The 27,482-nt window shown below is 43.5% G+C and overlaps 1 long non-coding RNA gene across 3 annotated transcripts in view; it reads right to left on the reverse strand.

The window, feature by feature from the left end:
• The window catches only part of LOC109022553, an 81,863-nt gene that overhangs the window by 44,265 nt on the left and 10,116 nt on the right, over nucleotides 1-27,482 (reverse strand). For all 3 annotated transcript variants that reach the window (XR_002001501.2, XR_004496471.1, XR_002001505.2), the window contains 5 exons: nucleotides 21,244-21,387; nucleotides 18,595-18,650; nucleotides 16,450-16,765; nucleotides 16,216-16,335; nucleotides 12,828-12,939 (listed from right to left, as the gene is read on the reverse strand). This is a non-coding gene — a long non-coding RNA (uncharacterized LOC109022553). The remainder of the gene's footprint in view (nucleotides 1-12,827; nucleotides 12,940-16,215; nucleotides 16,336-16,449; nucleotides 16,766-18,594; nucleotides 18,651-21,243; nucleotides 21,388-27,482) is intronic.

Here is a 27,482-nt window from a genome sequence, read left to right on the forward strand (position 1 = left end):
AAAAACCAAGAGAAATACAGACAAGTGCTTTAGCTCAGGGCCTGGAGAAGAGAAGCCATAAAGTCATGCAGACAAGTCTACTCAGGAAGTGGCAGGAAGTCACACTCCCACCACAGCTTACAAATGCAGTCCTTCCCCCATGGTGCCAGACAGGCATCTCCTTCCCATCCCTACACACACATTCTCACTCATGGGAGGCACAAAATGCTGGGGTGGTCCAGCACCAAACTGTGCTGAGGATGGACACCTCAGCAACAGCAGCATGGTACTAGCAATTAATTCAACCTGTCTCAAAGGCATATAGAAAATACAAGCAGACAGTCAAAGCTAGGAAGTACTTTTGAAAACAATCACTTTTGACAGACATTTAGAAAAGTTCCTGGAGGAAAGTGTGCAAGCCATTCCATTAAGAGGTCATGGGATCTAATTGTAGGCACATAAACATTTGCAGAAAATGGGTTTTCAGACACAGAATAAAAATCATCATGGCCTTATTTTTTTTAAAAGAGAGAGATCCTTGTCCCTGTGTACCTACCAATGAAGTAGATGTTGAGTGCCTAAACAGTTCCTATCCAGAGGTCTCTTCTAGAGAAAGCTCAAGGTGATGTTTTCGCCCCTGCTTGTGCCCAGGGTTTACAGCCAAAGAGGAGAAACAACACTGCTTAAGCTGATAATCAGCTTTTGCTTCTGACACAGTTGTAAAAGCTGGCTGGGCAGGTAAGAGTATACAAGAGGTCTGAATGTGCCAAGGGCTGGATTTAAACTGACATTGTGCTGGGCTGTCAAGCACAGAGCAAAGACATGAGCTATGCAGCTGCTGCCAATGTGTCCTGGGAGCTGTTTACTTTGTTCAGCAGCTGTTTTTAACCTGAGCACCAGCTAGGAGCTTCTCTGGTGGAACAAGCCTGCCCAAAGCTACACTTCACAAAGGGTTATTACTTATTTACAGAGGAGACCAAAGCAGGTATTAGTAAAGGGTCAGAGGAGATGTCACACCTGCTCTGACCACTGCTCAGGCAGGTCAATAACCAGCTCTTTGTGGCAGTCTGAATGCCTGGCAGTGAGGGACACTCCAATCCTGCTTCTGTCCTCACTTCTCAGTTTGTACCTCTGTGATCTCTGTGACCTTACAGAGAAGTGGTTCACATCCAAGCCCCTGAAGTGATGGATCTTTGAAGTCACAGTAGCTAAGTTGCATCTAAAAGCTGGATGGAGGTACCACATTCTCCAAACTGACTCATCAACTCCCCAACACCTTGATGTTCCCAAGATAGAAGCAAAAGGATTTTACTGCCTGCTGCCTGCATTTGTCAAGCACTTGCCTAAGGACATAGTTGGTCTCAAGATCAGTGGCTTCACAGGGAACATAAAAATTCACATAGCAATAGAATGACCTGGTGAGATTTTCCAACTCTCGTACTGCTCTGAGTCCAAAATCCTAAGATGCCTGGGATCTGGAAAAAACATATGGCTTGTATAGTCTCTCACAGTATGTGGTAGGGGTACAACAAATTCATTTCATAGCCACTTCATTTGGATGAATGTAGCACAAGGACAATAAAGCAGTTTCAGTATAAAACATTAGCTCCCACATTGGTACAATGGATTAAATTGATTAAATCTGGGCCACATCACCCCATGGGGCAATTCATAATGTCAATAGGACATTAGATGGTAGGTCTTGTCCTCTTAGCAGTCAAATCACACGTCACCCACAGCCCAGTGGAGGACCCTTTTGTAAAGGTCCGCGTCAGTTCATAGGACCTAATATCATGCCTATGAGTCACCAGAAGGGCACACCTCATTGAACATTAGGCAACAGCATGCACCTGCAGCTGGTCAGTTCACAAAGAAAGGCAGGAAGATAACCCACCGTGTACACACTAATGACAACACTAACTATTTCATAAAATGCCCTTCCATTTTCCTAGGAAGGGCTGATTTTCATCAGATGCTTGTGTGGCTTGCCAGACCTTCAAAGAACCAGCTTTACTTCACTTGTTCTCTGGGCCATTTGAGGGTGGTTCCCAGAAAAGTCAGTTCCCTCCTGCTTCCTGCTGCTATCTAGGCTGGCAAGCCTGGGACACACAGCACAGTCCCAGTCCATACCTAGGACTTGTCTCCTGTTACACCACTTATCTCCATACCTGACCTCACCATCAGAGCGCAGCATGTCCGAGCTGTGAAAGATCAAGGGACAAATGAAAACCCATGGCTCAAGACTCCTTCCTATAAAGATTTGACTTCTCCAACCTGTTTGCATCCACATCTCAAGGGAATTTAAACCACATGGTCTAAGGAGCCCAGCTGCTCAGCACAAACCCAGAAAGAGGTAGCCTCCAATATTAGTGGATATAACCCTGATAGTTTGCGGATCCCCTCCTCTCTAACTCTGGCACAATTGCACATGTTGCGTATTGGCATCCCAAGGTCTCCTTTTGATATTCCACTCACACAGTGAGCCTGCCAAACTTCAGGATGAACAATTACCTCTGGTGATTGACATGAAGGAAGAGAGCTTCAGCAGTCATTAACAGAGGCCCTCACTACAACAAAACATACACGTTTATTCTCTCTTCCTAAACCACAGCTTGTGAAGACAGAGAGAAAAAGACAGATAAAAAGAGCAAGCAAGCAAGCAAGCTTCTTTTCCCTTCTGTAAACTTAGAGCTGTTTTCAATTTTCATGGGTTTTAGCCTGAAGAACTGTACAATTCTTTTTTAAAGGAATATATAAATTGCCATTTGATAAAAAGAAGAAGTTTGCTCTCTAGTGGCTGAATCTAAATAGCTCAAAAAACCCACAGGCTGCTGAAGAAAGGGAGAGTTTCATAAAAAATATGCTCAGTTCCTAATCTTTGTGCCACAAAATATTTGATCTTTGCCAATAATCACTGTTGAACAACTAGTCTGATTCTAATAAGCAAAATCAAAGCACAGGGTATTAAGACCTAACCCTGTAAAGTTTATAATCAGAAAAGGAAAAGGTTCTGTCTCTAGATGCTTACTGATGTGGGAAAGGGCTAGGATAGGGTCTGAAGGGTCAACTGACATAGGAGAACATGCTGCACAACCCAGATTCATTTGCCATAGAAAGTTTATGAGAAGGCCACTACAACAGCAGCTGGCTCCTGCTTGTGGCAGGCTGCCTTTGACCATATCAGGCCAACCCTGCACTTTCGTTATGGTATTTTTGAGCTGGGACTGGCTTGTGCCAGGAGCCAGGATGTCATGGGATGGAAGAGTGCAGGACCAGGAGCAGATGAGGTCAGGAGCAGGCAGAAGCTTTCCCCAGGCCAGCAGGAGGACCAAAAACAGTGCCCAGGCTCCTGCACCCATCCCCAACCCCAGGGTAGCTTGCAAATCTGCACAATTGAGTCAGGATGCAGAAAAGACTTCCAGTTCCTCCACATTTGCATTTCTATCCCTAGTCTTCAGCTCAGGGATTTCAGAGCAGGAAGGCTCAGTCTGCTCCCTGTACCCAACCCTGCCCCCTGGCCTCCCTTTGCACAGACCCCCATGGTGACCCCTCAGACCTCATGAAGACTCCAGCACCTGGATTTGGGATGGTGTTTCTGAGAAGTGGTTTTCCTAGGGTAGTCTCACAGCCTTTAGCAGAAGTAGTCAGTGGCAGGCTCTCTGTAAGCCATGGCTATCTCATTTCTCTCCTCTACAGCACATCTGGCAGGAGGAGCTGGGTGCCACGGTGTGATTGGGTCAACCTAGGAATTGCAATGAGTGTCTGACATTTCCTATTCACAAGGGAGGGAAAAAACCCAAAGAAACAAATCAAAGATACTGACTCAGTGAAGGCCAATCCAGTCCACTTCTTAATTAGCACTCTTATTTCACAGAAAAGTTTGCGAGACCTCATGCTTCTTTGGCAGCCAGATGGAGAAAGGGACAAGACAGATGAGTGACAGCCAGGTCTGGAAAGCCCACCCACTTGTGAGGCCCATTCCCAGGCAGAGTAATTGCCAATCAGAAGCAAACTACTTTATAATTAAAGCATTGTATGAGCAAAAGGATGTCTGGGGCTTTGGCCTAATTGATACACATGGCAGAGAAGCACAGACTCAGAGACAGAGGGGCTTAGGCAACAATTGCTGAAATCAGTGAGGGTTTTTGCACAGAGTTAATCCTGGGCAGGAGTAGAGCTAGGGCAGGTGTAGAGGCACTAGCAATCCTCCAGCCAAACCCTGCTGTATCTTAGCCAAGGAGAGTGTGTATACCTTCTCCTTCCACACACCCAGGGCAGGCAGGGGCACAGCCAGGCCCTTAGGGATCTCATTCCCAAAAGAGGAGCTCCACATGTTTTGTCACCATGGATCATGCAAGTTTGGGCCATGCCCCATGGCTTCTACTGCTCTGGCTCCTGGCCCACTGCCTGGCTTGCACACTGCATTGAGAAGCCCTTTATGGAGCATGGGCCTTGTAAAGTTCCCCACTGAGGAGTCTCCCTCTTCCTGTTGCTCTTTCTCAGAAGATGGGACTTGGTGTTTGGCCGCAATGCTAGACTATGTCTCTTAACTGTCCTGTTCCTCATGCTCAGGAAATCCTCTTTTACAGCTAAAACCAGAAAGAGAGTGCTGTGGTTATCCAGTCTGGTCTCCATAACCGGGTTCATTTGCCCTCCCAGCACTGAGCTCTTCTTGAACAGATGTATTATCTTTGAGAAGTATCTTGTTTAAGACCTGCAGCATGGTAAGAAAAGTCCATCCCTAATGCCAAGCACCGCAGATGGTACAATCTCACCCCACAGAGCAGAAATTCTAGAGACAATTGTTGTATTTTGATCTTGAAACAAATAATGCATACTCATTTACAGAACAAAACCACCCACACCTCAGACATATTTCATCATTACTCTATTGCAGCATTTCAGGATTTTTTTTTTATTTGAAGTTAGTAATACTCTAGATGGGAAATGCAGAAGCAGGTTTAGAAATAATTTCCGAGTTTAATCAGACCCTTGGAGATAAGGAAGTGACTACATAAGTTTCTAGGGCTGTCTTTGGCTACAGCATCATTTCCTATTATGAGCTAATCCAGAGTGGCACAACATCAGTGGAAAACATACTCAGGTTTTGGGGCTCTTTGGAAATCCCTGAACTTCCCAGTAACCATATTTTACAACCCAGTCCTGGAGGCAAGGGTAACTGAGTTTCTTGTCAATAGATCCCTTGGGGCTGATTAGAGTGAAATGACACTGAATGACCACTGGTGTTCATATATATGTACATCTGGCAGGTTTATTTTAGAACAATTTGGTTTCAGTGGAAAGAAGGTAAGTAGCTATTTTTGTTATTAGCTGTAAAAATGCAACTACATTGAAGTATAAAGATATCACTTGAGTATATTTTTAAGAAAAAGAACAAGAATAAAAGGATAAGGGTTGATAGTGGACAGGAAAGATCAGCAGATCAAGTAACAGGACTCAGTTGTTGCTGTTTCAACATCCATTGGTCCAAATGGTGGTGCCCGTCTTGATCCATCGGGACATGGGGGAAGCCCACAGCACACAAAGTTCAAGGGGTTAATAAAAGCTCAGCTTCAGGTGAGAACGCCCAGGTACCTCCTCCTGGGGGAGTTTTACACTGTGTTGCAACACTGTGAATCGTGGCCAGTCCTCTCCTAAGTGCCCCCTAAAAGTGAGTTTGGGGTGCCTTGGGGGTCTTTGATGGTTCATGAGTCCCCCGGACCTGACAGCGCTTTCTCACCCAGCTTAGTTCAGCCAGCTATGCCCTGTCAGAAGGGATAAAAGCATTCAGGCCCATGCGAATGTGAATGTTCCTGTACCTCCCGGCAGGGGAGATTTACACCTGAACCACTTGTGTAAGAGAGGACATTGTCATAATAAAAAGCATTATCCTTCCTCTGCAGGATATGTTTCTTATCGGCCTTTCTCCCCCATCAGGCTCAAAACCCAGCTTGTTGCGAAACAAAGGTCGGCTTGTCTTGGTCATCCTCTGGCAGTGGGAGGGCAACCCCTCTGCACCTGGGCTGTTCTCATGCAGATCAGAGGTTTTGCCACCACACACACAAAAACTCTCTTCTCCCCTTCGGCTGAGGTGTGCAAACCTGGCCTCGGCAAAGCACCCTGCTGCTTTTGCAACTGGCCCATTGTTCGAGTCATTAACCCTTAACACTTGAGATCTCACACCATCATCCTCTTGAAAGCTCCTCCAGCATCGCCTGCAGCAGTCTTCGTACCATCAGCTGGGCCAGGCTGAGCTACTTCAGAGGAAAACTATTAATCCATCTCAGAAGAGACTATCAAACCCTTCCACTAATACAAGGCAGCAATGGAGATAAGTTGATGACGAGACCAAATAAACTGGGGACAGTAAAACAAGACACTCTCCCTCTTGGGGGGTCTCCAAAGAGGCCTGAGGAAAAGAAAGATGTGTATCAGCAGTCTTCTGCAAATATCAGAGCCCTTAAAGGATGTTGATGTACCATATATTCCTCTTTCTTCCCACGAGTCCTTCCAAGACAGAGCCTACTAGATTGGCCATGATATTGGACTACCTTCTCCACTGCTCTGCTCTTCATGCAATAGGCTCTAGCATCAGAAAGGTACTACTGTGATTATCTTTTCTGATCTCCCTCATAACTTGGCTCAGTGGACCTCCTGAAAGTCATCTATCTTTAAGAAAACCACCACAAATGTTTCGTTTCTTATGAGGGAAAAAACACTTCAACCTTGTTTGAAGTCATTTAAGTCCATTTACTTTACATGCACAATAAAAAAATGCATCTTATTTTTGTCTGAGTTTCCTTACTTTTAGCTTGCATCCAGTTTTTCCATTCATCTAGAACAAAAAGCATTCAGCCATCAGGTATCTGTCTTCATCCAGGCAATAGTAAGCAGTGACCAGTCTTGTTCTCAGGGATCTAATGAGACCAGGTTCTTTCCAATGAACCAAACAGGCCCTGGAAACCTTCCTGTGCTCTGCCACTTCTGTTCCTAGATCTGTGACTTCATCTAAGACACGTTGAAGCACATGTGGTTTGTTTACACCACTAAACCACTGATCCTCCTGTGACCACAAGCATTCTCTGGCATCATCTCCACATGTCATCAGCAATGGGTCCTCCTCCCACAGCATCAATATGTTCAGTAAAAGCCCAGCTTGTGGATAATTCTGTGTACCTGTACTTATGCATTAATCCCCAGGTTTACTGAAGAAAAATCTGATGCTGCTTAGGCAGATGAGAACCAAGAAAATAGGTCTTACATACAGTAATGGGTTTGTTGTTTGGAAAGCAGTGATCCTAGAAAAGACATGAGACAAGGAAGCAGGTTGAACACCAGGTCCTTGGGACACCTTTGCTGGCCCATCTGATCTCTCTTTAATGATAAGAAAGGGAAGATCTTGCTTCCTTTGGAGGTAGAAATCTGTAGGGGCTAAGCCTAAAACCTACTTCCCAAACAGCTTTCCCTCAGGACCCTTCCAAAAGACTGTAGACCAACTTGGGTGAGAAGACTGTACCTAGTGAGCTCTCCCCTGGCTTCTGAGGCTGGGCACACCATTCCAGATGGAAGGTAAAGTAATCCAAGTTGCTGAAATGTCTCTCCTGCACTTTACAGCACATGGGGAGGCTGGCAGAAATGGGAAGCAGATCGGGAGGGAGGGGGGAATGTAGTAGTGCAACGTGACAGGAGTAGAAATTACATCGTGCCGAGCTTTGATGTCTCCACTAATAAGCTCTCAGAAAGAGTTTTATGGATTTCCTTCCCAGTACTGTCACACAACTAGATCATATTTTGCTTACAGTCAATCTGACCAAGGCTTCACCAAAACCTAAGACTCTGAGCAGGATACGCTGGAAGTTTGTTAGTGTGAGTTGCACTTCAGCAAAGCTGAATGTTGCATAAAGCAGCTTTTTTTTTTGGCCAGCACTGAATCTGAATGAACTCCTCTTTTGACTGTGCTTTCATTCCCTGGAAACTAAGACCTTTCGTCCCTGTTTTTTAAAGGAACTTATTTCCCGTCTCACTGAAAGTGAAATCAGACCTGATTATTTTTGCTGACTTGGGTGCTGTCCTGTGAACAGGAGATGTCTTTTAATGTAGCTCAAACTTCTTTTAAAAGTGTATCTAAGGAATAAAAGTGAATGATGAGGTTGTTCTTATGTATTCTTAGTGTTGCCACGGAAACCATTTCCTGCCTGTATTTATCCCAATTCATCTCTGTTTTTTCAACAAGGGGAGGTAAAACTTCCAAAATAAATACACAATACTCTGAAATGAAGGTACTTATTAATGAGACAGGGTATCCCCCAGATACACAGCATGGGATCTGGTACTTTTCCAGTCAAGGTCACTAGCTGAAATACATCCCAAATCGAGAGTTTCTGGGGAAAAAAAAAATAATTATATAATGAAGGGACAGACTGTATGGCTGGTGATCTATGTTTAACTCATCTTGGACAGGGCTGTATCTGGGGGGAAAATGATGCATTAGTCAGTACTATGTGCAGCTGGCCCTTGAAGTGTATTCCCACCTCACAACCCTCTGGGATCTGCTGTTCAGCCTGGTCTCAATCCACCTCACCATCCACTCATCTAGTCTCCATTTCCCAAGTTTACCTATGGGGATATCATGCCATTGTCTTGGTGAGGTTGGGTGCACTTGAGAAAGGGTGCCCACCTTCTTCCCTTTAACCAAGGAGGAGTCACTGAAGGGGGATGGTTAGACCCTAGAGCTCAGCTTCTCGCTTTTCTCATCCTCTGTGACTTCAGCCCAAGAGAAGTGGGTAATAGCACTTATTTATCTCACAGAGAATTAAGATAGAGCATAAAAGAGAAAAAGAAATACCATCTCCTTGAAGACTAAACACACACTTTTAGTGGCATATTGCCCTACGCTATCAAAAATGACAGCGCTGTAATTATCCTCTTGCCTTCTGTCCATAATAGACAACACATCACTCCCCTTGCACCTTGTAAACTCTCTCAAATGGGATCCCCCTTTCTGGAGGTCTGGAGATCCACCTTGCCTTAGATTTAAAAAATATCTTGGTCAGTGAGGCATGGTCAAGCTCCATGCAGACATGACGGGCTGGTGTCTGATATGCAGCACATCACAATGTACAATAAGAAGAAGCATGAGGACCAGAATGCTGCTGTCCATACTTGTCACACATGCTCCTTAGGACCACCATGGGACAGTTCTGGAAACCAAAACCTATGGTGATGTGGCCAACAAGAGAGAAAAGGTTCCCCTCTTTGTTCAGATATCCTAATGCATTTTCCATTTTGCTGTTTTAAACATTCCTCATCATGTCAGGCAAGAGTTTAGTGGAAAAAACCTCACTGATAAGATTATATGCAAATACTTTGAAATTGGAGCATATTGCTAGAGATGTATGCTGTGGATCTAGTGGGTGTGTTTGGACTGTAGCTGTTCAACTGGAGAGTGCTGGTTAGGCTGAAACCCTAACCCTGTGGAAGCCAGAGGCTTTCATTCTTCCAGTGACTCCAGTGGGGTGGGGATGAAGCTCCTTGAGTGAGGTGCCTGAGCATTTGCACTGACATGTGAAGGAGGTGACTGGCATGGCAGACGCTGTGCCTGGCTGATGGGTTTTGCAGGACCCTGGGGACAGGAGGTAATGTAAAGAAGTGAACGTGATGAAAGTTTGCGTAGGAACTGGAATATGATCACCTAGGACATCCTTCCACCTGCGAGGACAACTGAAGGGGTGCTCTGAAAGACTGGCTCTCTTTGGCAGGAGCCTTCTCTGTTTCTGAGAGGGTTTATTTTCTTTGTATCAGTTACCAGCTAACTTAAGACTGTGTCTCCTTATGCTAAAAGAAGAGTGGCAATAAGGGAATCAAATGGACAGCTATTAAACCAACCTAAATGAAGGAGGCAAAGGAACCTTCTGGAGACAGGCTATCCATCTGTAGGATGTCACAGGCTGGGTTAAATTATGCAGCCTCACCACACCCCTGCATCTGAGATAGCTCTGAGAGATAGGTAAACACATATTTAAACCCAAAACAAAAGCAAACACCTGAAGCTGCTCTAAATTCTGAGCAGAGAAGATGAGCCAAGGGTGGAGTTGCCTACTTTAATTTTCTGGGAGGATGAGAGTCCCTTCCCCTGCCCTTGGCTGGTGATGGTTGCCCCTGTGGCATCAGCCTGAGGCTTTGCACTGGGAATGAGCTGCCAGGGGCAGGGGTGGCAAAGGAATTTCTAGTACAGACTTCCTATGAAAGGGAACATGCAGGGTGCTGAACCCTGCACCTCACCTTGAGTACAGGCAGCAGAAGGGGAAGGAACAGTGAGGCAAGACATGGAAGCAGACCTGTTGGATTCAGATCAGAAAATGTAACAGCCTGTATAGATGCAATGGCTCAGGGTGACAAAAAATTAAGCTTCTCAGTCCATGAAGACACCTAGGTCAAAATAGGGGGAGGACTCAACAACTTTTTCTTATTTTGAAGGAGATCATGGTTGACAGCTACACCACAGCCACCGCTTTTGGAGCCCTCAGCTGCACTGCCACCATATCACCTCTGCTTAATGCCCAGTACCTGAGGGCAGACCAGAAGTACTTGTCTCCTGGAATGCAGGTTACATTTCAGGCTTACATCCTGAAATGTAAGCAGGGAATGAGGCATGGAGGCATGCCAGCCTGGGCTGCCTCAGCAGTACCTGCTGGATCCCAGGGAAGTGCCTCCACAGATGTCTACAGGCTTAAGGCCAGGCTGGGATCCTGAACCTGGCCTAGCATCAAGCCAGTATCAGGAGATACATAGGCAGAGAGCAGCAGGGCTCCTAGGATTGAGTGAGAGGCAGCAAAACAGAGGCAGGAGGAGGGCTGGGGGCTGGAGATGGACCCAGCCATGTACCAAACATTGCCAGACAGAAAAAAAGCTGAGAATCATCATGCAGGCAATCCTTGGAGAGGAAGCCAAACACATCCTGAACTCTCACTGTGTCTTTTCTTATTTTCTTATACGTAAACACAACTGACCAAAATTTATGATACTTTGCACCTCCTACCTACAACCACCTGCACAACACTCAAGGCTCTTAGCTATTTGGATCCAAAACACTGTTTGTAAAGCTAAGTTTGACATAGCTATAACACTTGTTTTGGTCCCAGCTGTTTATCCTAAGGAACTCATTACAGCATATGCATTTTGAGTATATAATATTGAACTATTAAAAGGGATTTTGTTTTGTGGTATGTAGAGTAGTTCTTAAATCAAGACCTAGTCTGTCTCTTGACAGTATTATCACCGCAGCTTTCTGATGTTTGGTCGATTGAAGGATGGAAGGCTCATTACAGCTCTTTGCCAACATGAAGTATGATGCAGTTAATTAAAGAAACATAAAGTTCACATGCACTGCTAAAGATCACCTCTGTGCCTCTAAATGCACACTGGCATTATATCAGTTGGGTAATGATGGGATAATTTTGTTCACCATTCTAAGCTGAGGTTTATACAGTCCATTATAGGATGGAAATTTCATCTTATGGTTTAGCTGAGGGTGATGACAGACTTTATGGTCTATAATTTAGGTCAGATTTCCAATAATATTTTGATTTGATGATTGAAGTACAAACTTGAATGGTCAGACTTCTGAGCCTTCTTAAGCTTAGGATGTTTAAGAAGCCAGAGATGCCAGAGGAGAGGCTCATAGCCTTGCTGCCCCTTTGCTGCTTAGTGCACATGCTCTAGCTGGCAAAACATCTCTCCAGGGAGACATTTGCACAGGTCCCCATGACAGCCTCACCCAGGTGAGAACTGAGGGACATAAGATAGGAAGCCTGAGAACTGGTGCGTCTGTTGCTCACTTCTACTTTGCTGAGGGAAGCCCATCAGGAAAACCGTGGCATTTAAATGAGCAAAGGCACAGTGTTAGTTAGCCCTGATAAACACACATCTACAGAGAGACAGGTGACTATATCAAGAGCATCAGTGGTTAAATACAAAATGTTGTATGAAACAACCAAAAAAAAATATGTTCACTTTTCTTCAGTACAGCAAATTTGAAGTTCTCTTTGAATAGTAAGACAATAAAACTCTTTAGATTTCATGTTTACCAGGTTGTGTATAATAATAGCAGGAAAGATCAAAACCTGGGCAAGCCAGGCCATGACTGGCTGCCGGATGCTGCGTCAGAACAAGAATCACTGAAAATGGGAGTGTTTCCAAAAAGGGAATGGGCTGCATCATTCATTCCTGACAGAGTTATGCAGCTGTTACTTAAGCCAGTCCTTTTCATGCCATAGTTCCCTGATAGTATCAGGAACTACATGGACATTTGTCAAAACAGGATGACATCTAAAGATAGCATTGAACTTAAGGGAAAGGAATTTAAAAGAAAACAAATCACTATGGTTACCGTGTAGGGTGAGAAAAGTTCCCTGTGAGTGGAAACATGACTTGGGTGACCTTTGCTGAGCCAGACTCCTGAGACAGCATTGAGCTGTGCAGAGCCAGCAAGAAGAAAACAAGGGAGTCTGAGCAAGAAGTGAAGATATTTTGAATGTTGAAAGTGGTACAATGCAGTTGCTGCAGGTCACATTCCCCTGCAGAGCCCAAGGGCTTGGCCCAGGGGGCTCAGTGATTTGTAGCTGAAGCAGATGGAGCCTACATGCTGCTGCAGCACTGGCAGCAAAGGTGAACATGCCAAAACCTCCACAGCACAGCCAAGCACCACTACCAACCCATCCAAACGCCCTGGCTAAGCCACAGGCCAGACCTGTGATCCAGCAACACACTGAAACCAGCAATAGGGTGCCCAGTGCCAAGCCAAATGCCACATGTAGCAAAGCTTTGATAAATCAGCTCTGGCTACTCACGCCTGTTTAAAATCCTTGGTGGGTTAGCCTTGTACAAGCGTGCTGGGTGCTGGATGAGGCGCTGCTTGCTCATGCTGCTCTGCCTCTGTGCTGCATCACATCCTCCCAGGAGCTGTGAAAGGACAGCATAAATTCAGTGGCTAATCTGACAGCAGTCACCTGCCTGCTCTTGCCCAGCACCTGCACAATTGCAGCACAGGTTTATAAAAGAGCTTAGGGCTTCCTGCAGCTTGATCTGAGAAGCTGGCAAGGGCCAGAGCCTGCTTACCTGCGCACCTGGACGGTGACAAAGAAACCAGGATAAATTGCAACTGCTCTACACTCCTCAAAGCAGCAGCTGGGATAGCCATCTCAGCTCTTATCAAATCCCATGCTTTGGCCAGTATCTGTACAAGAGTGGTGAGTCTTTTGTTACAGCTGCACAGCAGCTCCTCACTCAGCCCCTGACTGGCAGAGCACATTATGGCAGGAGCATATCATGCCTTTCACAGTTGCTCTGCTTCCTCCTGCTGCCCCCAGTACCACAGAGCTGCTCTGGTTTGTGCCTTCTGTGGTGTTTTGCTAACCCCAGGTCTAACCTGGAGGAGAGTTCCTGCTCCACTGCTCAGCCTGAGAAGAGATGTGACATCTCACTACAACCCTTTGGGCACCTCAGCTACCACTAGGCAACAAACCAATGCATAAAGGTTTCTGGTGCAGGGGAAAACTGGCTGTGCTGAGTAGAAAAAACATAAAACCCCAGATTTGTCTGCCCAGGCAATCCAAAAGAAGTTCTTGGTCTTCTCTTCCCTGTGTCTTACATGCCTCTATTTCAAACCTCACAAGCACTTAAGTACCCAGGTATTCACCTTCCTCCACCATGTGAAATGCTGATACCCAAACCAGGATATTGATGTGGAAAGTACTGGTAATATATGTTCCTGAAATTCTTCTGAGCAACAAGGCCAAGAAAGTCCTGCTTTGGTGACTTCAAAGAGCAGCTCTGCATGAATTCTCTAGCTCCTAAAGTTTTTATTTTATATTTTTGAGTGGAGTGGCTTTCCCTCCCCTAGGCACTTTGTGGCAAGCTATAGTAATATAGAATGGAGTTTCTGACAGTGTTTGCAATACTCAGGAAGGGACAAATTTCCATCACTTCCCTGCTGAGCTCAAAATAGTGTGACATAAGCAAACCATGATGAACTGATGAAAGTTTGTTCTGATGATGTACTCTTAATAGTGTTAGGTAACACTGAAGGTTGGCGATGCCATGAACACACAGATTTTGCAATCCTCCCGTTTTCTAGATTACTCATGTGCTTTAAGGTAAATGCAGCTGAACCGGTCTTGTAATTTTAATTGAAGTCTCATCTTTGCCCTCTTACTACTAAGCAACAGTATGTCCTGAAAGTTTTAGTTCTACTATATTACTCAGATAACAGATGCAAGAACAGGATGAATATACAGCAGAGTGATAAAATTACTATATGGCCTAGCAAAGTTTACAATTGTCCCTCACACTCCAGCCAGTAGTGGGTTTTCCTGTGATGTGAAGGAAGACAGTAGAGGTGCTTTAGCCCTCTAAAAAGTAACTCTGTTAACACCAGTCAGTGCTGTGACTTCCATGGTGTCCCACATTCTTTCTCCCAAATACAAAATCAGCATTTCAGCTATGTAGTCATTAACTTTTTTTTAAATCAACAGTTCAAAGCATCTGACTAAAATTCCCTTCAGCTTTCACTTCCCATTCTTCTGACATCATCCTTTCAGTATCTCTCCAACCATCACAGAATCCAGCCAGAGAAGGAGACTGAACAAATGCAGAAGCAGTTCAGAACAAATGCAATTAATTTTCCCAGAATCTCTTCATCTGTTCCAAATAAATTAGACAGTAAAATGCAATGGGAAAGGACATTTTAAATTCACTACACACCTTCAAGACATGAGTTAAAACTGCAAATGGTTATACTGTATAGCAGAACCAAATGCATGATTGAGGTTACAAACAGATTTTATTGTTTACATTGGCCACTGAGTAACCTAAAGCAGCTGACTGTTTATTTCCCTGAAACAGTTACATCAATACATCATAAAGCACCGGGTATTTTGCAGTTGGCTTTCCTTTTTTTTTTTTTAAAAAAAAAAAACCAACTGTGTTGCAATACAGTTTTTAGCATGGAAATTTATCAAAAGTATTTACAGTTGGGTGAGAGTTCAAAGGGGCAAGATAGGAATTCAGATTAACTGGAAATCTAAACAAATGTAAAGGAAAATGAGGAGCAGATTCCAAAAACCTTCTACTCTACACTGCAAGCCTAACAAATGGTCTTGATTTGTGTTGGTTGTTAAAGAAGTGTAAATTCCATGATAAATTGATGTAGCTCCTGGGATGAATAAAATCAATAATGTAATAACACTGAGTTAATACCAAGCTGACGTTGATTGAGAATGAGTACACAGAATTTGAGGTCTCCTTCCATGCACAAGGATATATTAGTAAATCAGAACCAGACTGCCAATTAAACCTTGTTATTTTAGGGAAGATGAATAAAATAATGTGTGATGAATAGAGCAGGCTGAGGGTAAAGCTAGTCACTTCAAAACTGAGTGTTCAGAAGTCTATGATTCTTGAATGGGAGCATGTGAAGAAGTTAATAATGCCCTCAAAAGGCTTGCAGAAGCTGACAGTTTGTGTTGCTTTTTTCCATAGCTGTTTCTACATGGGCAAAGGCAGGGGAGGCAAAAGATCTTTACTCCAGGGAATGGGACCCAGTCCACAATGGGCCTCCTCCAGCTCCAAACAGACTTGTTCCCTTTGCATGTCCTGTCCCTGCTACTTAAATTCTACCCCTGGGTGGAGAGTCAACACCAGGTGAGCATTAGGCCTTTCCAGAAACAATGCAGAGAGCAACTGAGGGCTCATGGGAGGAATATTCGATTGCAAATATGCTAGTTTACACTTCAAATCACAAGTAAGGTTTAGAGAATGATAGACCATGAGAAAACAAATAGAAAACCCAAAATAAAATGACTGTATGCAACAGATGAAGAAAATGAAGCCTTGATTCTTATGTCTTTTCTCTGTCCCTCTATCCCTTTTCCTCTCTGATATCTGGTAAGATTTCTTTCTCAGGAGAAATGGCATTTTAACTATTAATTCTCCCAATTTCATGGAAATTTAATATAACTTTGATACCACTGAGGCCTCCATACTTATCTGGAGTTGGGTATTAGGGTAGAAGTCATCCAGAGGGATGAAGAGGCATATGCACATATGCAGGGCACAAACTGTGATCTAGGTTTAAAAAAATTATTCCTTTTATTATGATAAATGGAGTGCATTTGTCTTGAAGATGGGAAGGAGGAATGACTGCAGGAGCTCAGGGTGCTGCTGGGTCTCAGCAATTACCTCTTAGAGTAGATGTGGAGAGACTTCAAGAGCAGCGTGACAGTGGGAGTAACCTGCCCGCAGATAGGCAGAAGGAGATTACAGAGCCAGACCTCAGGTTTTTCATTTCTACCCTCCACCCTGAAAAAATGAAAACAGAAGTGTCTTATTCTCTTGTTGTGAGACTTATGTATCAATGGGATAAATCCTCTGATAAATTATTTAGACATCTGTTCAGACAGATCACAATCTCACCTCCTAAAGAAAATCTCTTCTGGGCAAAGACCGCATTGCTGCTGCGATATGCAATTCCTTTGTTCCTGGGGTTTGCAGCAGCCTTGGACTCTCCATAATGGCTGTGCTGGGATCAGTCCTGAACACCACTGGTTACACCACTGGTGGTAAATAGACTCCTCAGACTGTGTCCTGTGTGTTTACAGCTTCCCCAGATGCATTGGACCAGAGGATTTCACAAGATGACCACCTGACCTTGCTTCCACTTGATCCACGGCAAGTTTGGTCACCAGTTTCAGCAGAAATGGGAGATGAATCCTACATGTCCCCAGGCTTTCTGTAAGACACCGGTGTTTTCTAAACCTCTGTATATAACTAAAGAGGCTGATAAGTAATGAGGGAGGGAAAATGTCAGACAGAAATGCCCTTGAAATAAGCTATTCTAACAATACTATGTTGGGATTAAGATAAGCACACCATCCTCAACTCTGTGTGAATGAACTGGGGCTATTTAGCAGTTCCATAACTCATTCAGCTTTTTTTTCTCTGAGTAAAGCATCAAACTCATTTATTATAGTTGGCTTCAGGACTCTTGGGAACCACCCTCAAAGCTCTCCATCTTCAGCATGGACAGCTAATCTGGACAAATAATTTCAAACAGTTTAAGAAACAGTTTGACCCCCAACACAATATAACTAAAGGTTAAAGGGACATCTTGGTGTGTATCTTTAGAGAATATAAATTGAGCTGTTTATTCCTTGTCTCTGGAGCCTGTGCAAGGTTCAAATTCAGTTTATAGGCTTATCACCAAAATTCATTTTATAGAGTACCTTAAACTCCCACTCAGTCCGATCAAAGCTTTTCTGACATAATGTGAATGAGCTACAATGGGTTCCCTTGTTCAGTCAGCCAAGTCAATGTTCTTAATCAGTATAAAAACATCAGGAGTCAAATGGTGTTTTTTATTAAAATGTGTTTGATCAGCTTCCAAGGAGGTGACAGAGGTCTATGGAAAGAAGCATTCCTGCCTGCTCCTAGAAAATGCATGTGAGCCCTGTAAAAGCACTGGGCTCTGAGCGGACCCTGTGGCTTGCTCATGACTGACCTCATTATCCTGGGAGCAGGGCGCACCCTCTCACCCTTCACTCTAATCCTCCTCCAGCCTGACCTCTTTTGAGTTGCCTACCCCTGAAAACCCATTTATCTCAGCTCCTTCCACTGGATAATAATCAAGCCCCTGGGCTTTGCCAGGGATCAAAGAATGATTGCTCCAGTTGTCTCAAAATCTATTGCTTCTTTAGATGCTCTTGCTGCTTATTCAAACAAAGCAACATTATGCTGAAAATCCACAGCAGCTGTGGATTAGAGACAGGGCAATGTTTAGGAAGTGATATGTGGGGCACAGCATCCATCTGACTTTCTGGGCACTCACTCAGTTGCTCAAGAGAGTGGATGTACCCGCAAGCACCACACAGACATGGCTGACCCCACTCCCACAAGTCTCTTCCAAGCACAGGCCCATAAGTGGCAGCCTCTGTCGTCATGCCACATACACCCAGACATCTGTCTAGAAGCCAAGATCTTCTTTTGAACTTAGTGAACATAAAGTTGTTTCTTCCAGCAGTAGGGAAGGAGCTCCCTGAAGCCCACACCCCTACAAAGCACAGACAGGGAGAAATGCCACATCCTGGGCTGTCTGGTCCAGAGCACTGATCATCATGAGTACACTGGGAAATCAATTATGTTGCCCAAGGCTTCACTGTGACTTGGGGCTGTCAAGCAGCTGGATCTTCCTACATTACAAAATGGAAGAATCAGGACAATACTGTCTTGCTATTATGTCCCTGATGGGCTCACAACTTTCCTGATGTTTCTCTGCTACAAATGATCTTATTTCAAAAATCTCCATGCACTGATTGCCAGAAACCATTTACTACCAAAAATAGCTCAAACATGGACCTCTGAATGGCTGAAATAGAGATGATCAAGACAAACTCATGACAGCAAGGCTGTTATGAAATAGAATTATTCACTGGAATAGCTCTAGACTTCAAATATTTAGGGCCAGAAAATTAATGCTAACTAAATTCTGATCCATGTAATTAAGCAACAGCAACAAGGCAGCAGAGCCATTTTAGATCCAAGTGCTGGTAAAAAGAAAATGACCTAAGTAATGGAGATGCTCTTCTGCATTCATGACGTCCTTTCCTCCTTCCAAAAGCCTGTCAAGAGAAGTTGGCAATAAGACAAATATAACTGAGATGCTTGAGGAGATAGCTCATCAACAAGACCTATTCACACATGCAAGTCATCAACAAACATTTCAGCTGGGAAAACTAACCAAATTTAGTGGTGAAGCTTTTTTTTTGGCCTTGGAACCATGCTTGAAACTAATCATTTGCAGTCATAGGCCCAGTTGGACACGTCACTACCTAAAGAAGTTTAATCAGCGAAGACATAATCTCTGTTTAGGATTATTTGGACAGATTTTTCTCTCTCCTAGGAGCCATTGGGAGGCAGGAAGGATGTGTCTACACACTGATTGGTGCAGGGATCTGACTGATAGGAAGGAACCTCCAGCCAGGAGTTGGGAGTGGAGAGTGAAAAGGCATTTAACAGAAAATTTTCATTTTAATTTATTTACATTTTGATAGCTTATGCATATGCAGAGATTTGGTCATTTTAAAGAACTTCAAATAAAGGACAGGAAAAGCAGCTGATCCATTTTATGGTCTCTTATGGATATTCTTCTCTGTGGTGACCAGTGACAGGACCTGAGGGAATGGCCTATGGAAGTTGTGTCAGGGGAGGTTTAGGTTGCGTATTAGGAAAAGGTTCTTCACCCAGAGGGTAGTTGGGCACTGGAACAGGCTCCCTGGGGAAGTGATCACAGCTCCAGGTATGATGGAGTTCAGGAAGCATTTTGACAACAGTCTCAGGCACATGGTGCGATTTTGTGTTGATCCTGTGCAGAGCCAGGAATTGGATTTCCATTAACCTTGTAGGTCCCTCCCTAATCAGGATATTCCATTTGATGGTCTTTGTGGGTCCCTTTCTCATTCAGAATAGTCTATGATTCTATCATTACCAATTCAGGCAAGTAGAAAAACTTGCATAAACCCTGAGCAACTGAGCTCTATTCCATTCACAAAGTAAAAGCATGAAGAAGAGAGCAGCTGAAGTTGTCCATGATTCCACACTTCTGAAAATATAAATAGTTCCAAGGGTTCCTAAACACAGACTCATGATAAAAATTTTACACCCATTTGTTAATTTTTTTATCTGATGCCCTAGCAACATCCTGTGAGTAATTCCTATCTTCAGGAACTACATGGATCTTATATTTTTGTCCTGATTTAATTATTTTTTTTCATAAATGGAGCAAAGTCACAGTTTTGTTGATTTTTTTTTCCCATAGCAGACTGGGTAGGATTTGAGGAGATGAACATGGGAGCGCAAAAATCTTAAGAAACTCTCCCCAGGCTTCTGACTACCTGCTGATAGTCCATCCTCTCTCCAGTTGTGTCACATAATGTCTATAAAGTACACTAACATAGTGTAAACACACTGTTTCAATGCTGCAGTCAGTGTTTTCTCTTACACAAAATACTCAATCTAAAGGAGAATGTAAGCAAATTAGTTAAAGAAATATAAATGAAGCATTGTTTTCTCTCCTTTTTGCCTTGTTAGGTGCCCCCCAAGGTTACCATCCTCCTCGGGCATCCTTCTTTCTTACCACTACACCATGACAGATAATTCAGATTTTCCCTCTACAACCCTGACCACCTTACCCATATCAGCAATCTCACAGCCCTGACCAGGTGTTATCACCCACTCACAGAGCCAAAGCCATCTTGGTGCTGCTGTCCAGCTTCTTCCTGTTTAGTAACAGAGGTATGTTTGTGCACAGTTATAACTGCCATGCTACTGAATCACAGAAAGATACAGGACAGCATTTGAGTGTGGATATTTCTAGGAATAATACATCTATCTCGTACTGCTGAACTCTCTTTCTGAAATACTTGTAGATTAGTGATTTGAAGAATCCATTTTTTATTGTATTCACCAAGCTAGATGCATGCTGATTCTGGGTAATGAGATCTCCTCATTCAAATTCCTAAAAGTGTAAAATAAACTACATGTTCTTGCAGTTCTTTGTAATATAATCAGTTACATATGTAAAATATTGTTCACCTGCATTTTTTACCTGTAGTATGCAGTGATGGAAGATGGTTATTCAGAGTAGTTGCTGCATTCTCATTGAAGAAGGCAGCTGACAACCTGGTTCAGTTCACATCAAGCATGCCAATAAGACTTAAAGATGATCATTGTTGACTCACTCTTAGTCATGATATTTACTGTGCTCTCTGTGAGATAATGACAGGTTTGAACCTACACATTTGATAATAATATGGGGTTTGTCATGTGTTTCAGAAGTAACAGGATGAGGAGGGTATCATTCTTTGTTCATTATTGTTTCAGCTGAGAGGAATCATGTAGGGCATTGACTGGAACAGTTCAGCATAAAGCATTCACCCTTCCCAACTCATGCTGGTGACTAGTTTTTGACGCGATTAACTAGTGACCTTGATATTGTAGGACGACAAGAAATATCCATGCTGCATGGAAAAAATCTTTGTTTTACTACAGCATTTCTTGCATCTCCTCTGGCAAGCAGTGTTCATTGTTGTCTGAAGCAGGATACCAGACTTAATCAGCTTCCCCTTGCAAAGCAACCTCCGTATTCCCATAAACATGTAAAGTGCATTTCAGCTTCTCCCTACCAGACTGGATAGTGTCTGTGTGAATACTCACCAGACTGCTCCCCCCCTTGAAGCCGCCACAAAACTAATTCCATGCTTCCCATACTTGCAGCACAGTGGTATAGCCTGTCTCCTTATCCATGATCCCAGGCTTCCAGCAGAGTTGACTGGGTCTTCAACTGGCAAAGTGAGTGGTCTGGAAAAGCAGAGTGGTGAAAATGTGAAAAGAAGTCAAGGAGGTGTAGGAGTTGTCTTATCCACCACGGAAACAGCTGCAGGATGACTGTTTATCCATGCTCTGTCATCTGCGAGGCTCAGTGTGGTGTCCCTCCCATCCTGCATGAAAAATGAGTTCCCTAATGCATCAGAGCCAAAGAAACTTTGTGTGCCTGTATTTAACATGAACAAAAAGTGACAGTGTCACTTTTGATTGCAGGCTGGAACACAGCTGTTTTCACTAAAGCCTAAATAATTATGTAAGGAGTGAGAGTCACAAGACCTCTGATGAAAAAAGGAAACGGAGGCATAGTTTGAGAATATAAGGCTCATATCCTAAGAACAGGATGGGGTTGTGTTCATGCAGGTAGGTAGGTAGTGAAAAATGTGATTCAGATGTTTTTATGAGACAGACCCATATAACCACAAACTGGGTAAAGCCGCCAGATTTCTGTGTGGTTTCATTGTGCTTTAGGGAATTGTCACACCCCTGATGTTGTACTGTAGAGGAAGAAGGTGACTTCCCCCCTAGGGGAAGTCCAGATTGTCATGCAACAGCACCCATATTTTCCCAACCAAAAGCTGCACCAGCCACTTTGCCAGGAATGGGAGAACCACACCCTATCTGCAGAAAATAGAGGGTATTGCAACAAACATCCCTTAAAAAAATGCACAGCTCATAATGGCTGCAGGCCGCAGCAGGCCAGTTTCTATCCTTCAATTAGTGATCTTCCAAATGACTCACCAGTGAGCATTGCATCAAAGACCTGCAATCTGCAAGGGCCATATCTAAGTATTCATTGACAGGACTGGTAGCGCCACTTTTTTGAAGGTTGCCCAACTTCTCTTTATAAGGTCCCATTTTCTGTTTCCTTACATCTCTGCCAACCCTTTATCAGTTCCAGCTCACGTGTTTCAAGCTTAGTGCCTGCCAACAGCTTGTTGTCTGCTAGTTGGGTTTGGGGCAGATATCTTATTTTCTGTTTAATCAGTTTGGCTGTTTCCAAGAGAGGTTTGTCATAAACAAAGAAACAAACAAAAACAACAGGAAAAAAATGTTGTGGATTTCTTCCTATAATTGCTCCTTGTGGCAGAGAACTGAAATTTGTCAGGCAGATGGTCCTCAGGTCATGAATCTCTCAGGAAAGCCCATGCTAATGACGTTTCAGCTAATCAGATTGCAAATGTCATGTTGCAGCCCACGCAGTAGGTGAAGCTTGGTCTTTCCAAACAGCTACTGACTGTGCCACACTGTGACAACATCACCAGGAACAGCATTTGACCATCTCAAGAAGGCACTTGAGAAGGCACTAAACTGAATGGAGCATAACTATCAGGTATGGGGAAGCAGGCTTGCAGGGAAGAGCCTACCTTCAGTGTGCAGTTGCAGTCATTGAGTGTTCCAATCATTCCCTGAAAAGGTAAAAACTACTTGGACCAAATCAAGGGAAAAACCTTCGAGTGAGCCTGTTGTTGCTATCTGCTTCTGTCATCACTTTTCTTTAAGTACAGAAAAATGAGTCCTGCCAGTTTGTACAAACTAACTTAGAAAAGGCTCTAAGTAATTTCTGGAGGTTAAATACATTATGGATGCTCCAGATAAATATGTGGGAATGATAGGCATGTGGCTGTTACTTGGGCTTGGGAGACTGTTAAACCAGAGAGCCACAATCAATCAAACAAACAATCAATCAATCAATAAATCAATTAGCATTGATTAATTAAAGGGAAGAAGAATGACAGCAAAGATACCGTAATCCTGTTTTCTGAGCAATAAAACTGAGCATGTGTAAACTCCAGTCATTACTGAGCCATGGGCACTGCAGTATAAGGTGTCTGGAGTGGGATCAGTGGGAATAGCCAGGGGGAAGAGAAGCTGTACCTTGGAGGAGGGAGATACAGGGAAGTATGGATGATAGAGGCTAAAGCAAGGGAAAGGGAGTAAAGCAAGAGAGATATGCTTGGAGGGGGAGTCCAAGTGTACAGGGGGATCCTATACACTTCCCACTCTCCTCCTTCAAGGACAGACACAGGGCTAGAGAAGCTTTTTCATACTTCCCGGGCCTGTTCCACTTGCTCCAGGGCATAATACTTCCAGAAATACTGCAGTAGGGAAAAGCATGGGTCCCCGTTGGGGTACAGGCTGGCTCCCACAGCTGTGGGATGAGCCGCAGCAATGAGATGTAGCCTGGACAGGTATTTGCAGCACCAGAGGGCACCAGACAGCAAGGAGCAGGTGTTATCTGGGTCCTCGGGGCTACAGAGTTAAAGGGGTAGGAACAGGGGGCTGAGTTGGAGTAGACAGGAGGGGCCATACATCATGAATGTATGATGTCAGAGTGGCGATTTCAAAAAGCTTATGTACTTTTTTCATTTGCTCTACATGACTGACTTGGAGTAAATCTCAAAATACGTGGCTTCTGGGATTTCTCTCTTTGCTCTGTCAAATCAAGAAAATAAGACTACAACATAAATTCAACATACTCCCTCTACTAACTCTACCTCACTGAACTGGACATGTCCATACCATTCATACCCAAAACATGGCTTTGCAAAACACTTTAGAGACGAGGGAACCACTAGAGTTTTTTAACTTTGCAAGTGTGCTGTTGCGCACAATGAAACTTGTGCTGTTGTTCTGTATGGTCAGCACTCATTTACACCCCTAGAAGCAATGAGACACAGGGTAAACCTTTCAGCCATTGCACCACCAATTGCAGCACCCTCAGCCTTATGCCAAAGACACCACCTCTACTCCCCTGGAATCTTGCCACTGAAATAATTTGTCTCAGCTGATTTCCTGCCCTCTGTTAACCACCCTAGTGGCAAGAAGGCCCTAAGGCATTCCCTGTGACACAAATCTCTGAACTAATATGATCATTTGAACCCTGGAAAAATCAGGCTTCCTTTTTTCCTCTGTGTCCTTGTGCGCTGAAATTAGATTTCCTTAGATGTAGGGTAATTAATTCGAGTCCTCTCCTCAAAAAGAGCACATCAGGCTACACACTTTAGTTTTCAGCTGCAAACTGAGACAAGCATTACAACCTTCCTACACAGCTTGCTCAAGACCCAGTCTCAGGGCTCTAATGGACTGTTGAAGAGAAGCAGCTGTGGCCAAAGCAGACTCCCAGTCTGGGAAATACTTGAAGGAAAAGAAAATACCCTACCTGGCATGATGATTTATGAATGTGTTCAGAGTAAGACTCTCAATTGTTCCCCAGCTACATAGACATCTTCCTCTTTCTACCCTACAAATTACATCCTTTAAATCTTCCATTTAAGTTCTTTCCCACTAAACATTTTAGTCAAGTTAAACGGGGTTTTATCCTTGGGTTTTGTCACAGTAACTGCTCAAAGCAATGGTGGCCTCCTTGGCAAAGGTCACTGCAGGGCCTTTTAGCTAAATTAGCTGCTTCAGGTCTGACAGCCCCTCATGTAAACTCACTTTCCTACTGCTCAGCTTGAGTTTCACAGAAAGCTGGCACACCATGAGTGAAAGGATGTGATCTACCAATCACACCAGACATTAGAAACATGTCGTTCTGGAAAGAAAACTAAAAAATATATGAGGATGTGTATGAATAGAAAAAAGTATTCAGAAAACCTTGATGTGTCATCTTAATCATCTTCCTATTCATGAATGTACTTGAAACCTCTTACAAGGTTATGATAAGGAGTTGTTAACCAGTGTTACAAGAAGACAAAGCGTTCTGTTTTTTTCCAAGCAGCAAGTTTCGACATGAAAGTGAACGTGGTGTGCAGAACACTTTTCATCTCCACGTTCCCATCCAGAACTGTATTTTCCCTTGATAAATGATGAACTACGTCCTACAGCTGTGCTACATATTTCAGACTAACAAGGGCAGAAGTAGAGGTCACACCAATTCTAGAGTACTGTCTATTAAGACAAAGGGACTCAGGCTTGTGTCACGTGGTCTGTGTTTCATGCAGCATAGATTTACACTATTTCCCAATTTAGACTGTTTCCCGAATCCCTTGTTTTCCTGGGGACATGGCAACAGTTTATGTACACTGAGGTTAGAAACATGGCCAGCTTATGCATTTTTCCCTTCCTCTAGCAAACATTATCTTGTTCCTTTAAACCCAGCTTAACCTTACTTTGGTTCCTATTTCTTCAGGGCACGTACACCAACACGAGAAGTGAAAGCAGCCATTTCTGTTTCTTTTGACTGCTCTGAACAGTTCCTGAATGCTTGAAAGTGAGTAAGAGTCAATACACCTCCAAGAGGATGAGTGAATCTCTAGTTCCGAAAGAGATCCTTGAACTAAACGTCTGGTGCAAAATTTCTAGTCCTCATCTAGTAACAGGAGTTTGATCTGCTGCCAGCAACGTGTGGTCAGACTGTGCAAGAACTGAACAGTAAACTTGGGATTCATATCACTGAACACCTGCTGGCTAAAAAAATTCAGATGGTCATCTAGGCCTCCTCAGCACACAGACAGACAGACAGACAAAGAGAGCTCATCACATCCCTTTTACACCTACTTTGGGCTGGTACAAATTGTTCCTGGAAGGCGTCTCTTTGTCTCCATAGCATGTGAAGACTGGTATGAGCTAGATGCTGAGCTATCAGGCTAGGGTTAGGTGAGAGGCACTGAAATCATCTTAACAAGTATGTTTATCTGGGTCTTTTGTCCATCTGGACATTTATATCTTGGATGTCCTGATGCTGTCAATTCCAAGGCATTCAGAGGACTGATAGTGATGTCTCCAGTGATTTCATGTCTCTGTTGCTTTCTGGCTGCTTTTGTTTTCAGGAAGTTACTTCCTGTCAACCATGAACACAATTCTAGAATTACAAAGATGATGGAGGAAAAAAAAAGGGAGGTTACCTCTCCCCCACTCTTAATGGCATCTGAAAAATGTCCAAAAGCTGCTCTTAAATGAGTAGCTCTTTGAGCAATGTAACTGGTGACTCCTGATTTCCTATGGATTCCTGTTTACAGTTAAATTCTCTGGTGCTTAATAATGTACAAATGCCAATTACAGCTTCTCTGGCACTTGGAGAGATCATAATGATCCACTCCCACGTAAAGTGTCTGGTGTCAGATCTGAGTTCTTCCTGGGCCTTTCCTCCAGTGAAGGCATATATATGATATGTCTCTTTTAGAGAGACATGTGTTTTCCTGATTGGAATTGAATATGATTTCAAAGGCCTGAGTGGAATGACAGCAAAACATAGCCAGTCTTCCAGCAAGCAGCAAGGCTCTTGAAAACTCAAAGAGAATTCATTTATACTACAAGGAAGTAAACTGAGAATGGAAGTACTTTTCCCTCTGTAGAACTTTCAATGAAAAGTTTTCTTCACCTCTGTTTCCTTTTCCTGTTACATCACACCTCTGAAGGCACAGACCTGGCAGATGGCAAAAAAAGAGTATTTGCCTTTGCTGTTATTTAGATATAGAGCACCTTAATGTATGCTAGTAAGTGCTGAGTTGGGTGGAGGAGCTTCCTGATGGAAAATTGTACCTCCCTTTGGGAAAAAAAAAAAAAAAAAAGAAAGAAAAGAGGAGGTACTTGGAAAGATAAAGGGCAATTCAGTCCTTTGAATGCTCATATCATAAAACTGAATATGAAATAATTACCATAAATGAGGCAACTAGTTCCTACACCCTCTGCAACCTGGATGGCATCCTTCTGTGTTATCAAAATAAAAGTTACTTGCAGAAAAGAATATCTTATCTCAGTTACCCAAAGCTCACACACACAAAATAAGAAAACCAAAGACTTCTAAATTAGTTCTTTCGACAAAGAAATTTAACTCTGCAAGGATTTTAAGCCTATTTTTTCTCCAAAATTACTGGCACTAGGATAGGCATGATTTTATCCCTAAACAGGGTGTTCCTTAGGCTCTTTGCCAATTTAATTGGCTTATTCATATCCTTCCCTTCCAGATTACCTCAGGGTGATTTACATGTTGGAGGCCTATAAACACTGATGAATCAGTACATGAAAACCAAAAACATTGTTCAGAGTCTGACAGGGTCCTCACTGGTTTTTGCCCCCAAATTAATTGTTCTCACTGGAACAACCTAATATGTCATCAACCTCTG

The sequence above is a fragment of the Parus major genome, chromosome 3 (genome assembly GCF_001522545.3).
Source record: "Parus major isolate Abel chromosome 3, Parus_major1.1, whole genome shotgun sequence".
In the NCBI taxonomy this organism is placed as follows: domain Eukaryota; kingdom Metazoa; phylum Chordata; class Aves; order Passeriformes; family Paridae; genus Parus; species Parus major.